Raw genomic sequence first — 13,246 nt, 5'->3', positions numbered from 1 at the left:
AGGAAACCGACCACTCCTAAAAGAAAAGTTACAGATATGGCTAAGTACTGAGCTAACATACGTGGAACAATACTTCAGTATTCTGCTAGATACCCCGTCATATCCATGAGAGTTCTTGGTCTTTAGTGATTTAATTGTTAACTCAATCTCCCTCTTGTCAGTATCATGGAGGAGCATTTCAGGTAACAGTCTCGGAACACTTTTTTCTAACAAGGGAACCTCCCCATCGCACCCCCCTCAGATTTAGTTATAAGTTGGCACAGTGGATAGGCCTTGGAAAACTGTACACAGATCAATCGAGGAAACAGGAAGAAGTTGTGTGGAACCGTGAAAAAAATTAGTAAAAATACAAACTGAGTAGTCCATGTTAGTCCATGTGAAAGGTAAACAATATCAAGGAGCCCTTAAGCTAAGGAGCGCCATGGTCCCGTGGTTAGCGTGAGTAGCTGCGGAACGAGAAGTCTTGGGTTCAAGTCTTCCCTCGACTGAAAATTTTATTTCCTTTATTTTCGCAAAGTTACGATCTGTCCGTTCGTTCATTGACGTCTCTGTTCACTGCAATAAGTTTAGTGTCTGAGTTTTGAGGCTGCACCGCAAAATCGTGCGATTAGTAGACGAAAGGACGTGCCTCTCCAATGGGAACCAAAAACATTTGATCGCAAGGTCATAGGTCAACCGATTCCTCCACGGGAAAACACGTCTGATATATTCTATACGACACTGGTGACGGCATGTGCATCACATGACAGGAATATGTTGTCGACCCACCTAATTGTACACTTGGCGAATGGGTAAAAAGATTCTTCTACCTTGCACGATTTAGGTTTTCTTGTGGATGTGATAATCACTCCCAAAAAAGTGATGAAAACGTAAGAGTTTGTCACATAAACTGACAATAAAAAATTAAAGTTTTCACTCGAGGGAAGACTTGAACCTAACACCTCTCGTTTCGTAGCTGCTCTCGCTAACCACGGGACCACGGCGCTGCTTGACTTTCAGCCTCCTTGATGTTGCTTATCTTCGCAAGGACTACTCAGTTTGTATATTTTACTAATTTTTTTCATAGTTCCACACAACTTCTTCCTGTTTTCTCGATTGATCTGTGTTCAGTTTTTCAAGGCCTATCTACTGTGCCAACGTATAATTAAATCTAAGGGGGGTGTGATGGGGAGGTTCCCTTGTAAGAGCGCTATATGATTCCCTGTTGGGACTAGGTTTCTATTTAGTTCACCTGCTATATTCAGAAAGTGATTATTAAGTACTGTACATATATGCGACTTATCAGTAACACGTACATCCCCACTATGCACTGATTCTATATTCTCGACCTGTCTCTGCAGACCAGCCACTTCCTTTACGACTGACCATATGGTTTTAATTTTATCCTGAGACTTAGCTTTTCTATCTGCATACCACATACTTTTTGCCTTCCTAATAACTTTTTTAAGCACCTTACAATACTGTTTGTAATGGGGTGCTGCATTTAGATTTTGACCGTTTCTAACGTTTTGATATAATTGCCACTTCGTTCTACAAGATATTCTTATCCCTTTAGTCAGCCACCCAGGCTGCCTGTTTGTGCTAGTACGCTGTTTTGAACGTTCTAACGGAAAGCAACTTTCAAAGAGCACGAGAAAAGTCTTGAGGAAAGCATTATATTTATCGTCTACTGTATCAGCACTATAAACATCTTGCCACTCTTGTTCCTTGATAAGGTTTACAAAAGTCTGTACAGCAACTGGATCAGCTTTCCTAAAAAGTTGGTAACTATATTTAACATGTGTTGCAGCACAAAAATCTTTTAGACTTAAAATTTGTGCATCATGATCTGAAAGGCCATTCACCTTTTTGGTAACAGAATGCCCTTCTAATAATGACGAATGAACAAAAATATTGTCTATGGTTGTTCTACTGTTCCCTTGCACTCTCGTTGGAAAGAATACGGTTTGCATAAGATTATATGAATTAAGGAGGTCTACCAGCATCCTTTTCCTTGCACAATCACTTATACAATTAATATTGAAGTCACCACATATAACTAACTTTTTGTATTTCCTATAAAGTGAACCAAGAATCTCCTCTAGCTTTAGCAAAAATGTTGTGTAATCGGAGTCTGGGGATCTATAAGTAACAACAGTAAGAAGTTTAGCTCCACTAAATTTAACCACACCTGCACAACATTCAAACACCTTTTCAGTGCAGTACTTTGAAACATCAATTGACTCAAATGAGATAACGTTTTTCACATACATGGCAACTCCCCCACACCGCAATGAATATTCACAACATGTTGTGGCATCTGTCTGCTTGGTTAGGAATGGTGCAAGTTTGATTTGTGGTGATTTTTTGTAGGCAAGAAGAGAGGGGCAACTACCTTCCCCTGCCCCTTAATGGCTACATCTTTGATACAAAGTATTGCATACACCTGATATTTAGCCTTTCTTAATCTAATATGTTTAGCTTGAATCTAGCCTTCAAGACATTCTTTTGTAACCATAATTTTCAGCCCTTTAAGTGCTCTTATGACCAGATTACATTGTCACTGCCAGAAACTGAATACAGTCAGGCGAGTTTACATTAACCACAGTTATTTACTTTCCTCCACTTGCGAAATGAACTGAGCTGCTGGGAAATGGCCTTCTGTTATTAGTTATTCAGTTTTATTGGTTTATCTTCAATGCAATTTATTTTCAAAAAAGTATTACCCATCGACCATATGGTATGAACATTTATGCATTCAGGGCATAAATTTGCTATACATGCTCATTTGAGGCATGAAAAACATATTTATAATAAAAAATAGCTTTTTAAATTCAGTGAACTTAGGCTTTTAACCACTGTAATCAAACCTAAATGTCTTATGGATCAGAAACTTTAATTTTAAATGGAAAGAGGGATACTGAAGTAATTCAAAAGAAAGAAATTTCATGAGAAGATCCTGACACAGTAAACAATGCCCTTCTTTTAATGATAACCAACCCAGTTGACATATGTCAATAGCACTCTCTCCTCTATTTTGCAATAATACAAACTCAGCTGCCCTTCTTGAATTTTTTTGATGTCTTCCACCAGTCCCAGCTGATGTAGATCCCACACCACACATCAGTACTCCAGAAGTGGACAGGCAAGCATGTGTAACCAGTCTCGTACACCTGTTGCACTTCCTAAGTGTTCTGCCAATAAACTGCTGCAGTTCTTGGTTTGCTCTCTTCTCAACATTGTCTATGTGATTGTTCCAATTTAAGTTATTTGTAATTGTGATCTCTAAGTATTTAGTTGAATTTATGGTCTTTAGATTTCTGTTGCTTATCGTGTAATGAACCATGGACCTTGCCGTTGGTGGGGAGGCTTGCGTGCCTCAGCGATACAGATAGCCGTACCGTAGGTGCAACCACAACGGAGGGGTATCTGTTGAGAGGCCAGACAAACATATGGTTCCTGAAGACGGGCAGCAGCCTTTTCAGTAGTTGCAAGGGCAACAGTCTGGATGATTGACTGATCTGGCCTTGTAACAATAACCAAAACGGCCTTGCTGTGCTGGTACTGCGAACGGCTGAAAGCAAGGGGAAACTACAGCCGTAATTTTTCCCGAGGGCATGCAGCTTTACTGTATGATTAAATGATGATGGCGTCCTCTTGGGTAAAATATTCCAGAGGTAAAATAGTCGCCCATTCGGATCTCCGGGCAGAGACTACTCAAGAGGATGTCGTTATCAGGAGAAAGAAAACTGGCGTTCTACGGATCGGAGCGTGGAATGTCAGATCCCTTAATCGGGCAGGTAGGTTAGAAAATTTAAAAAGGGAAATGGAGAGGTTAAAGTTAGATATAGTGGGAATTAGTGAAGTTCGGTGGCAGGAGGAACAAGACTTCTGGTCAGGTGACTACAGGGTTATAAACACCAAATCAAATAGGGGTAATGCAGGAGTATGTTTAATAATGAATTGGAAAATAGGAATGCGGGTAAGCTACCACAAACAGCATAGTGAACGCATTATTGTGGCCAAGATAGATACGAAGCCCACACCTACTACAGTAGTACAAGTTTATATGCCAACTAGCTCTGCAGATGACGAAGAAATTGAAGAAATGTATGATGAAATAAAAGAAATTATTCAGATAGTGAAGGGAGACGAAAATTTAATAGTCATGGCTGACTGGAATTCGAGTGTAGGAAAAGGGAGAGAAGGAAACGTAGTAGGTGAATATGGATTGGGGCTAAGAAATGAAAGAGGAAGCCGCCTGGTAGAATTTTGCACAGAGCACAACATAATCATAGCTAACACTTGGTTTAAGAATCATGAAAGAAGGTTGTATACATGGAAGAACCTTGGAGATACTAAAAGGTATCAGATAGATTATATAATGGTAAGACAGAGATTTAGGAACCAGGTTTTAAATTGTAAGACATTTCCAGGGGCAGATGTGGACTCTGACCACAATCTATTGGTTATGACCTGTAGATTAAAACTGAAAAAACTGCAAAAAGGTGGGAATTTAAGGAGATGGGACCTGGATAAACTGAAAGAACCAGAGGTTGTACAGAGTTTCAGGGAGAGCATAAGGGAACAATTGACAGGAATGGGGGAAAGAAATACAGTAGAAGAAGAATGGGTAGCTTTGAGGGATGAAGTAGTGAAGGCAGCAGAGGATCAAGTAGGTAAAAGGACGAGCGCTAGTAGAAATCCTTGGGTAACAGAAGAAATATTGAATTTAATTGATGAAAGATGAAAGGAGACAATATAAAAATTCAGTAAATGAAGCAGGAAAAAAGGAATACAAGCGTCTCAAAAATGATATCGACAGGAAGTGCAAAATGGCTAAGCAGGGATGGCTAGAGGACAAATGTAAGGATGTAGAGGCTTATCTCACTAGGGGTAAGATAGATACTGCCTACAGGAAAATTAAAGAGACCTTTGGAGATAAGAGAACCACTTGTATGAATATCAAGAGCTCAGATGGAAACCCAGTTCTAAGCAAAGAAGGGAAAGCAGAAAGGTGGAAGGAGTATATAGAGGGTCTATACAAGGGCGATGTACTTGAGGACAATATTATGGAAATGGAAGAGGATGTAGATGAAGATGAAATGGGAGATACGATACTGCGTGAAGAGTTTGACAGAGCACTGAAAGACCTGAGTCGAAACAAGGCCCCGGGAGTAGACAACATTCCATTGGAACTACTGACGGCCTTGGGAGAGCCAGTCCTGACAAAACTCTACCATCTGGTGTGCAAGATGTATGAAACAGGCGAAATACCCTCAGACTTCAAGAAGAATAAAGCAGGTGTTGACAGATGTGAAAATTACCGAACTATCAGTTTAATAAGCCACAGCTGCAAAATACTAACATGAATTCTTTACAGACGAATGGAAAAACTAGTAGAAGCCGACCTCGGGGAAGATCAGTTTGGATTCCGTAGAAACACTGGAACACGTGAGGCAATACTGACCTTACGACTTATCTTAGAAGAAAGATTAAGGAAAGGCAAACCTACGTTTCTAGCATTTGTAGACTTAGAGAAAGCGTTTGACAATGTTGACTGGAATACTCTCTTTCAAATTCTAAAGGTGGCAGGGGTAAAATACAGGGAGCGAAAGGCTATTTACAATTTGTACAGAAACAAGATGGCAGTTATAAGAGTCGAGGGACATGCAAGGGAAGCAGTGGTTGGGAAGGGAGTAAGACAGGGTTGTAGCATCTCCCTGATGTTATTCAATCTGTATATTGAGCAAGCAGTAAAGGAAACAAAAGAAAAATTCGGAGTAGGTATTAAAATCCATGGAGAAGAAATAAAAACTTTGAGGTTCGCCGATGACATTGTAATTCTGTCAGAGACAGCAAAGGACTTGGAAGAGCAGTTGAATGGAATGGACAGTGTCTTGAAAGGAGGATATAAGATGAACATCAACAAAAGCAAAACGAGGATAATGGAATGTAGTCGAATTAAATCGGGTGATGCTGAGGGAATTAGATTCGGAAATGAGACACTTAAAGTAGTAAAGGAGTTTTGCTATTTGGGGAGCAAAATAACTGATGATGGTCGAAGTAGAGAGGATATAAAATGTAGACTGGCAGTGGCAAGGAAAGCGTTTCTGAAGAAGAGAAATTTATTAACATCGAGTATAGATTTAAGTGTCAGGAAGTCATTTTGTAAAGTATTTGTATGGAGTGTAGCCATGTATGGAAGTGAAACATGGACAATAAATAGTTTGGACAAGAAGAGAATAGAAGCTTTCGAAATGTGGTGCTACAGAAGAATGCTGAAGATTAGATGGGTAGATCACATAAATAATGAGGAAGTATTGAATAGGATTTGGGGAGAAGTTTGTGGCACAACTTGACCAGAAGAAGGGATCGGTTGGTAGGACATGTTCTGAGGCATCAAGGGATCACCAATTTAGTATTGGAGGGCAGCGTGGAGGGTAAAAATCATAGAGGGAGACCAAGAGATGAATACACTAAGCAGATTCAGAAGGATGTAGTTTGCAGTAGGTACTGGGAGATGAAGAGGCTTGCACAGGATAGAGTAGCATGGAGAGCTGCATCAAACCAGTCTCAGGACTGAAGACCACAGCAACAACAACAACAATCGTGTAATCAAAATTTAGCAGATGTCTTTTAGTACCCACGTGGGTGACTTCATACTTTTTTATTATTATGAGTCAGTTACCACTTTTTACATGATATAGATGTCTTGTATAAATCATTACACATTTGGTTTTCATCAGCTGATGACCTTACTGATGGTAAATGACAGCATCATCTGCAAACAATCTAAGAGGGCTGCTCAGATTGTCTCGTACGTGATTTATGTAGATCAGGAACAGCAGAAGATCTATCACATTTCCTTGGGAAATGCCAGTTATTACTTCTGATTTACTCGATGACTTTCTGTCAGTTGCTATGAACTGTTATCTTTCTGACTGGAACTCATGTACCGAGTTCACACAACGAAAGCAATACTCATTAGGCATAGAATTTGTTTAGAAGACAATTGTGAGGAATGGTGTCAAAAGCCTTCTAGAAATCTAAAATATATGTCATAAGTCTGACATCTGCTATTGATAGCACTCATTACCTCATGAGAATAAAGAGCTAATTATATTTTACAAGAACAGTATTTTCTGAATATATTGTAGCTATTTGTTAATAAGTCATGTTATTTGAGGTAATTCATAATGTTCAAACGTAGTATATGTTCCAAAATACCACTGCAGATGACTATTTTATATGCCATGCTGGATCACTCCTCTGCTAGCTAGGCTATGGAACAGCTGACAATTCTTGTTACCCTTGCTTGTACTGCTCTCACTATAACACATGCTGTACAGTTGCAAATCATGGGCCTGCGATGCAAATTTTTGTTAGTGACACTGGGCGTTTTCAACCTCTATTATCATCATCTTGTGAAGTTATGATCTGAAGATGTTCGTGAAGAACAACCAAAACTAGTCACTGTCCTTTAACTATGTATTGAAAATTGTGGTCTATGCGTTAAAAGATTTTACATTAAAATTTTTTGTTCAGTAAATTATATTAAGACTGCCACCTCCTCCCTGACATCTAGCTTCACTAATAATTAGGTTTATTTCCAGAGTGTTTTGTTATTAGTACCTCTGAATTTCTAAAGACTTGTAACAGAGTACTTTGCTATTCAGCGTACTACTTGAGAGATCTTTTTCTCCATATTGTAATAAGAATACTTTCCAGATCACTGCAAATGGATATAATACACAATGTGTTTCACAGTACACACTGTTGACATTTTAGTTAAATAAACTCTCAGAATCTCAGGTATTAAACCAGGTGCCATCATCCAAATGGTCCAATATTTCAGGATGCTAACTGTCCATTTTCAGGTAGCCATGGCCATCCGCACCACATACTATCATCTGCCAGGAAAGCCTAAAAACACAAATGAATTCTTGCTTCTTCAGTGCCATGGTTGAACTTTAAAAAATTTAGGACGCTGTCATTTGTTCAGCAACAGGTAGAATTAACTTACTGAACAATGGTAATTGTAGTAAAAATCCAAACAATTTTATCTCTCTCTCTCTCTCTCTCTCTCTCTCTCTCTCTCTCTCTCTCTCTCTCTCTCTCTCTCTCTTTCTCTCTTTTTCTCTCTCTCTTCCCCACCCCAACCACAGCCACCAGACCACCTCTCTCTTGATACTTCCAGTTTTCCCCAGATATGATTCAGTAACCCCCATGAAACATGGAACTTGCCGTTGGTGGGGAGGCTTGCATGCCTCAGTGATGCAGATAGCCATACCGTACGTGCAACCACAATGGAACAGTATCTGTTAAGAGGCCAGACAAATGCGTGGTTTCTGAAGAGGGGCAGCAGCCTTTTCAGTAGTAGCAAGGGCAGCAGTGTGGATGATTGACTGATCTGGCCTTGTAACATCAACCAAAACAGCCTTGCTGTGCTGGTACTGTAAACAGCTGAAAGCAAGGAGAAAGTACAGTCCTAATTTTTCCAGAGGGCATGCAGCTGTACTGTGTGGTTAAATGATGACGGCATCCTATTGGGTAAAATATTCTAGAGTAAAAAAGTCTCCCATTCAGATCTCCAGGCAGGGACTACTCAAGAGGATGTCGTTATCAGGACAAACAAAACTGGCATTCTATGGATTGGAGCATGGAATGTAAGATCCCTTAATTGGCAAGGTAGGTAAGAAAATGTAAAAAGGGAAATGGATAGGTTAAAGTTAGATATAATAGGAATTAGTGAAGTTTGGTGGCTGGAGAAAAAAGACTTCAGGTTAGGTGAATACATGGTTATAAATCAAATATGGGTAATCCAGTTATATGCCAACTACCTCCACAGATGATGAAGAAATTGAAGAAATGTATGATGAGATAAAAGACATTATTCAAGTAGTTAAGGGAGATAAAAATTTAATAGTCATGGATGACTGGAATTTGACAGTAGGACAAGTTGTAGGTGAATATGGACTGAGGGTAAGGAATGAAAGAAGAAGCTGTCTAGTAGAATTTTGCACAGAGTGTAACTTAATCATTGCTAACACTTTGTTTAAGAGTCACAAAAGAAGGTTGTATATGTGGAAGAGACCTGGAGGCACTGGAAAGTGTCAGATAGATTATATAATGGTAAGATAGAGATTTAGGGACCAGGTTTTAAATTGTGAGACATTTCCAGGGGCAGATGTCAACTCTGGCCACAGTTTATTGGTTATAGCTAAAGGTTAAAACTGAAGAGACTGCAGAAAGGTAGGAACTAGAGGTTGTATGAAGTTTCAGAGGGAGCATTAGGGAACAATTGACAAGAACAGAGGAAAGGAATACCATGAAAGAAGAATGGCTACTTTTGACAGATAAAATAGTGATGGCAGCAGAGGATGAAGTAGGTAAGAGGATGAGGGCTAGAGGTACTGAATTAAATTGATGAAAGGAGAAACTATAAAATGTAGTAAATGAAACAGGCCAAAAGGAATACAAATGTCTCTAAAATGAGATCAACAGGAAATGCTAAATGGCTAAGTGGGAATGGCTAGAGGACAAATGTAATTATGTAGAAGCATATATCACTAGGGGTAACATTGATGCTACCTATGGAGAAATTAGAGAGACCTTTAGGGAAAAGGGAACCACCTGTATGAATATCAAGAGCTCAGATGGTAAACAAGTCCTAAGCAAAAAAGGGAAAGCTGAAAAGTGGAAGAAGTACATAGAGGGTCTATACAAGGATGATGTACTTGAGGACACTATTAAGGACACAGAAGAGGACATAGATGAAGATGAGATGGGAGATATGATACTGCGTGAAGAATTTGACAGAGTACTGAAAGACCTAAGGAGAAACAAGGACCCAGGAGTGGACAGCATTCTGTTAGAACTACTGATAGCCTTGGGAGAGCCAGCCATGACCAAGCTTTTCTATCTGGTGGGCAAGATGTATGAGACAGGCGAAATACCCTCACACTTCAGGAAGAATAAAATAATTCCAATCCCAAGGAAAGCAAGCGTTGGCAGGTGTGAAAATTACTGAATATCAGTTTAATAAGTCATGATTGCAAAATACTAACACAAATTCTTCACAGATGAATGGAAAAACAGCTAGAAGCCAACATCAGGGAAGATCAGTTTAGATTCCATAGAAATGTTGGAACACACAAGGCAATACTGACCCTATGACATACTTTAGAACATAAGCTAAGGAAAGCAAACTTACATTTCTAGCATTTGCTAACTTGGAGAAAGCTTTTGACAATGTTGATGAAATATACTCCCTTTCAAATTCTGAAGGTGGCAGGGGTGAAATACAGAGATCAAATGGCTATTTACAATTTGTTCAGAAATCAGATGGCAGTTATAAGAGTTGAGGAGCATGAAAACAAAATAGTGGTAGAGAAGGAGTGAGAGAGGGTTGTAGCCTATCCCTCATGTTATTCAGTCTGTATATTGAGCAAGCAGTGAAGGAAACTAAAGAAAAATTCAGAGTAGGAATTAAAATCCACGGAGAAGAAATAAAATCTTTGACGTTTACCAATGACACTGTAATTCTGTCACAGACAGAAAAGGATCTGGAAGAGCATTTGAACAAAATAGACAGTGTCTTGAAAGGAGAATGTAAGATGAACATCAGCAATAACAAAATGAGGATAATGGAATGTAGTTGAATTAAATCAGGTGATGCTGAGGGAATTGAATAAGGAAATGAGCCACTTAAAGTATTAGATGAGTTTTGCTATTTGTGAAGCAAAATAACTGAGGACGATCAAAGTAGAGAGGATATAAAATGTAGACTGGACATGGCAAGGAAAGCGTTCTGAAGAAGAGAAATTTGGTATAGATATAAGAGTGAGGAAGTCCTTTCTGAAAGTATTTGTATGGAAGTGAAACATGGGCAATAAATAGTTTATACAAGATGAGAATAGAAGCTTTCAAAATGTAGTACTACAGAAAAATGCTGAAGGTTAGATGGGTAGATGATGTAACTAATGAAGAGGTACTGAATAGAATTGAGGATAAGAGGAATTTGTGGCACAACTTGACTAGGAGAATGGATCAGTTGGTAGGACTTGTTCTACGGCATCAAGGTCTCCTCAATGTAGTATTGAAGGGAAGTGTGGAGGGTAAAAATCATATAGGGAGACCAAGAGATGAATATACTAAGCAGATTCAGAAGGATAGAAGGATGTAGGTTGCAGCAGTTACTTAGAGATCAAGATACTTGCACAGGATAGAGTAACATGGGGAGCCTTTAATCTCCCCCCCTGCCTCCTTCCTGATTCCAATTTATTTTCAACATTAAACAATGTCCATCAAAGTCTTTTATGATGGTTTGAGAGGAGCAAAGCTTACAATAAACTTTCTAGTTTACTTAGCTTGTCACGTTGAGTTGGCTCCAGTTGTTCTTGTCTAGGGTTCTGATTGTTGAAACTGAAAAAATCACATCAGGTCCTCAAGGTTTGTTTGAATTAAATAAATCTGAAGATTGTTGTTGCTGCTTTTTTATGTAAATATATTTTCTCATATTTTAGTATACCATACAGTATTTTTATTTTTCATGTTAACAGAGCTGGAATTACATTGTTCGCGCAAAAATACATCTGATTGCACCTCAGAGACATGTTTAGGACTCTCACACTGAGTGGAAATAAAAATATTCCAAAGGGCTTACAGTTTTTCTTATCAAATGAATTTCTATTAGTTTCTGTTACATTATTAATTTCAATTATTATATCATAAATGAATCCAGAAATAAACATACTAAACAGTACAGGATTGTGTAATTAATAATACAAATTTTAAGTGTGCCAATAATTCGTAATTTCGCATGTTTCAAAGAAAATAATTTCAACTGTACTTACAGGTTATAACATCAAAACTAAAATATTTTGTTAAGTAATTCCTTTTCTTAAATTTTATCTTGAACTATAACATATGGTATGCTACTGTGTATAAAATTATATGGAAGTTTTCAGAAAAGCAGCTGAGATATTATTGACCTGTCCAAAATTCAAAAAATAATACTTATATCAACAACTACTGTTGAGGAAAAGTATATCTACAGCAGTAGTTGCCATTACAACATCCCCCTGATATAATATGGAAATAATGTGTTTACAATATTTTGTGACCTACTGTAAGGTTTGCCAAATGGTGCGCAAAATAATGCCAAAAGGTAGAATACAGATTCTCAAAGTTAAATTCTGAAATTACAAGAAAATTTAAGGTTGAATGATCATCACTTCCCTATGAACACAAGTATAGGTTAGCTTACAAAAAACTGCAAAAGGCATCTGACAAATTTCTGCTTACAATAAACAGAGTTCTTGTTGCATACAATTTGTCTATAGTCCAAATAAGTGTGAAACCTGAGTAGTGAAATGGTAAAATTAACATATGGCGACAATTTCCAAAATTGTGTGCAAAATTCACATGAAGTTGCGCAAAACATAACAAAAATATCTACTATGCACGTTACAGTCTATACTTATGTAAGGACATAGCATTCAGATTTTCAGATCTATGGAACATTCTGTCCCATAACAAATTAAACAAAGACAAAACTACAACATTGCAACACTAAACTATAGAAATAAGTGCAGAGACAACTTGATGTACTAGAATTAAAAATTGCAAGTTTACATCTATGAAGTTACACCTTCAAAATCATCAAAAGAGAAGAAAAAATTTCAGAGTCTAAGTGTATGATGAGTGAGAGGCTCAAAAACTCTCAATGATGGGTACTGCCCAGAAAAATATACTTGATCACAAGTAGGAGTATAGCACAAAATTAATCAGCTACATAAACCAGAGTATGTAAGGATATGTTGGCTCATGAGAAGAGAAAATAATGAAAAATATTAGGGCTTATGCCTACAATGTGTGGACTGACCCATGTATCCAAACCAAACCGGGTACACACCGGCAGGAATGTTACAACACTATAAAATTAATAAAGTTCATAATCATATATCAATAAGTTCAATAATATGTAAAGAATAATTAGAGGAGGCAGCTAGCCTCAATCAACAGTTGCACTGTGTGATACCACTTCTAGGCTTGATAATGTCCCCAATTCAGCGCGGAAAAGAGTCAACAACTTTTCTCACTTACGGCGTGTCCAGGTGAAAGCTAAATAACTCAATCTTAGTACCACTGAAAATGCCTGGGGCTGGCTGGATAAAAAAGGTGAAACGAAGGGATCAATATCCCTGCATACCCTTGGCTCTATGGAACCTAATCCGTCAGGGGTTTCACCTGGACATGGCGT

The sequence above is a fragment of the Schistocerca piceifrons genome, chromosome 8, assembly GCF_021461385.2.
Source record: "Schistocerca piceifrons isolate TAMUIC-IGC-003096 chromosome 8, iqSchPice1.1, whole genome shotgun sequence".
NCBI lineage: Eukaryota > Metazoa > Arthropoda > Insecta > Orthoptera > Acrididae > Schistocerca > Schistocerca piceifrons.
The sequence above is the reverse complement of the archived record's forward strand: the minus strand, read 5'-3'. Positions refer to the sequence as shown.